A 3,256-nucleotide genomic window follows, 5' to 3' on the forward strand; every position below is an offset into this window, starting at 1 on the left:
TTCTTGGCTATCATCCCAATGAAAAACCCTGGAGAGAGAATTATTAATTGATGAGGAGGAAGAGGAGATTGATGATAAGAGCTAGGTAGTGAGAAAGCTATACTGATGTGAAGGAGATGCAGGAAGTGAGCAGCAAGGCTCGCATTGTGGAGGAGGGATTTCGTGGGAGGAAATTAGGGATGGAAAAAGGTGTTAAGGCGAATGGAATACAGAAAGTGGGAAGGAAGGCAGAGAGGCAAACCAAAAGGTTGAAGCATGGCTCTCATCACACACCACGGCTGACTTTACAGGAGGCTACATCGACATCGAGACTCCGGACACCCAGGGAAGTCTGAATTTTGAGAAAAGCATTGCAACTTGGCAGAGGAACCTCGTGGCCGGCAGCCGATGGTGCACCCTGACAGGGCACCCCAGGTCAAGGACCACCAGGATTCCCAAGAACCTATGGGGGAGAGCTCAGGGATGCGTCAGCAGGGATGCAGATCCCTGGTGCCCTCAGGGCCCTGCTGGGCTGCTTCAACCATGCAGAATGTCCCCGAGGCAAGGGCTGTCTCTGCTCAAAAGGAGTGCCAAGACATATCTACAATTGGAAGCCCAGCGGCATGGGGAACGTGGGGGCACCAAGGATGCCTATGTGAGGGCACGTGAAGTCCATCTCCTGGGGACCAAATCCTCCCACTTCTCAAGTCCACGCTGGCAAAGGAAATGGATGGAAGACCCTAGTGTGAAGGGACATCAGAGTCTTGGGAGCAACACGCCTTCCGCCTACCAGTGCTATCGAGTGTACTGATGGGTTTCTGCACGATGTCTCTGGTAGTGTCGCCCTTCGAAAAATCACACCAGCTTCTCTCGTCTACATCCAGGGCATATCAGCTCAAAGCCTCGGCCTATGAGTGGCACGAACCCAAAGACAAATAGAACCATGCAAACCACCAACAAACACTGACTGCACTTCTGGGGGGTAGAAAAGGAAAGCTTCTCGGCGGTGCCGACACCACAGCACCCGTTTGGAAGGAAGCCCTGCCGGGACTCCTCGCAAAATGACTCACCAGCTCGAGACACCCTGATTATGCTGCCTCGTGCTGTGGCCTGGCCACAGTGAGACCCAGGGGGGCGTGCCTGCACACAAAGGACCCCGGGCCGATCTGGGTTCAGGCCCTAGTGGTGGTGGACAAGAATGGAAGAAAGGGCCGCGGGTTCACACCACCCCAAGGGAAAAGTCTGTGAGGGCCAGCGGACGTGTGGATTCCAGCACATCGTTGCATCCACGAAATCCATAGCTTCCTGCGTTATGCCACGCTGCAAGCCACCAACGGCCTCTCTTCCCGAAGTGCCCACTAACAACACGTTGTCTGTTCTCAGCCACATGGCCTCAGTGTGGGCTCTCCTAGTCAAGACCTGTCAAAGCACACAGAAGCAGAGGAATCCCCCTGGATCGGTCTCCCTTCTGTCCGGCCGGCACACAGGAATTCTTCCTTGGTGATTCGCATGCAACTGACGGCCCCATGGCGGGTCCCCTTGCGAAGCGCTTACCCCACAGCCCCCAAAGCAAAGGCCGTCAAAGACCACTTCCTGTGTTCCAGGATGCTGTGTCTCGCAGAATTTGCTTCCGATACAAGCAAAGCCAACTTCGCTTCAGGTGAGCTTCCAAGTCCCGGATATTTATGATACATCAGCACAAAGTGACCTCCAGCAGATCGACGTGAATATCCAACGCAACTGGGCAAGTGTCCATCAGGACGGACCTCAGCACATGCAGTGATGACGACTTCAACACCAACCACAAGTCTGCATATTACACTGTCAAGGCCAGTGTGCAAAGTCTACGGTTCCATTCATGTAGACGTAAGTGGCCAAAGAGGAGAAGGAATTGAGACCGTAAGGCTGAGTTGGGAGTGAACCAAGGAGTTATAGAAAGTGAGACCCACAGGGTCCCAGCAGAGAAATGGAGAGAGAGAGAGAGACATAGAGAGAGAGAGAGAGACTGAGAGAGAGAGAGACTGAGAAAGAGACGGAGGGACCGAGAGACGGAGAGAGAGAAATGGAGAGGGATTATGTGTGGGGAAACTCCAAGGGAGCTTGAAACCCTTGAAAGAGAGATATAAGCTCCACATGTTTCCCTCCGTCCTGGCATCAAGATTCCTTGACGTCCCTGGGTTATACAAAGGCCAGGCGTGCACAGAGTTCGGTCATGCAGAAAGGCCTGAACTTTGGAGAAGAGCTCCCACGAACGTGCTGTCGACTCCAGGTGACCTGGGGTCAAAATGCTCCCAACATCCCCAAGACTCCAAAGGAAACCTTCCCCAAGACGTAAAGAGAAAGAAAGAGAGGAGTAAACCCACTGGGGTGTATCTCCATACCTGTTGTTGGCAAGCCAGGCCAAGAGACCACAATTCAAAGGCTACTCCGACTCCAAATCCCCAAATGTGTCCACTGCCATCATGAACATACATTGGGTTGAATGGAAAGGTTGGCCAGCAGCAAAGGAGAGGATGGGCCCTGAGAAATCCTGTTAGGACCTTTCGCCCATTGATGCGTGATCTGCGTGGGCACCTCTCTAGGAAGAGGCAACATCCACTTCCATCCCAGAGCGAAACTCCCCTGGGTATGGAGCAAGGGTGTCATTCTGAGGCGAGTCTGCATCCTGAGGCCAACTGAGCACTGGCCAAAGGCCAGCCCAATCACGGAATATGCCCTAATGAACGGCATGGCCCTATCGATGCAGGATGCACAGGCGGGAAGGGCTCCCGGCCTCTGGGATTTGCAACCCCCAGTTCAGAGGCAGAGGTCAACCTACCGCTGGATGTGCAGGACGTGCTGGAGGAATCCATGCTTCGAGGTCAGTCGGAGAAGCGAGAAGAAGCGACCGGCTGGCCGGGAGAATGCTGGCCCACTGTGCTCTCCCTGGAGACAGGGGTCTGGTAGAGGCTGAGGTGACCACGCCCTGATGTATGGAAATCAGCGGAGCTGCTGGAAATTCCCCACCCCCCAAAACTCCAGGGCATTCCTCAGGTACCTGTAGAGCCTGCCCACAGGGTTGCCCATCACCTGGACGGCTGGGCCGTACCACAGACCTCACTTCACGCAAGGTCGGAGATCTAACAGTCATTGAGAATTCCCCTCCAGTTTGAGGACCTGGGAGGAAGGAGGACAACCTAAGGCCCTTTCAAGTGGCAGCCCAGCTTCGAGTCTCCCAGGCCTTTGGAGTGCAGGCCATATGGTCTTCACGGCTAGCCACGTGAGACTCACCCTCTGG

The 3,256-nt window shown here is 54.5% G+C and overlaps 1 non-coding gene across 1 annotated transcript; it reads right to left on the reverse strand.

Moving 5' to 3' along the window:
• Nucleotides 1-1,080: 1,080 nt before the first annotated feature.
• On the reverse strand, nucleotides 1,081-1,164 carry MIR9845-6 (microRNA mir-9845-6). Its single transcript, NR_128537.1, has one exon. It is a non-coding gene; the product is annotated as a microRNA 9845-6 (primary transcript).
• Nucleotides 1,165-3,256: the final 2,092 nt, after the last annotated feature.

The sequence above is a fragment of the Sus scrofa genome, chromosome 10 (genome assembly GCF_054392235.1).
Source record: "Sus scrofa isolate SSC_HxYL_T2T_F1_AM1 chromosome 10, Sscrofa_HxYL_maternal_Yorkshire_Landrace_v2.0, whole genome shotgun sequence".
Taxonomy (NCBI): domain Eukaryota; kingdom Metazoa; phylum Chordata; class Mammalia; order Artiodactyla; family Suidae; genus Sus; species Sus scrofa.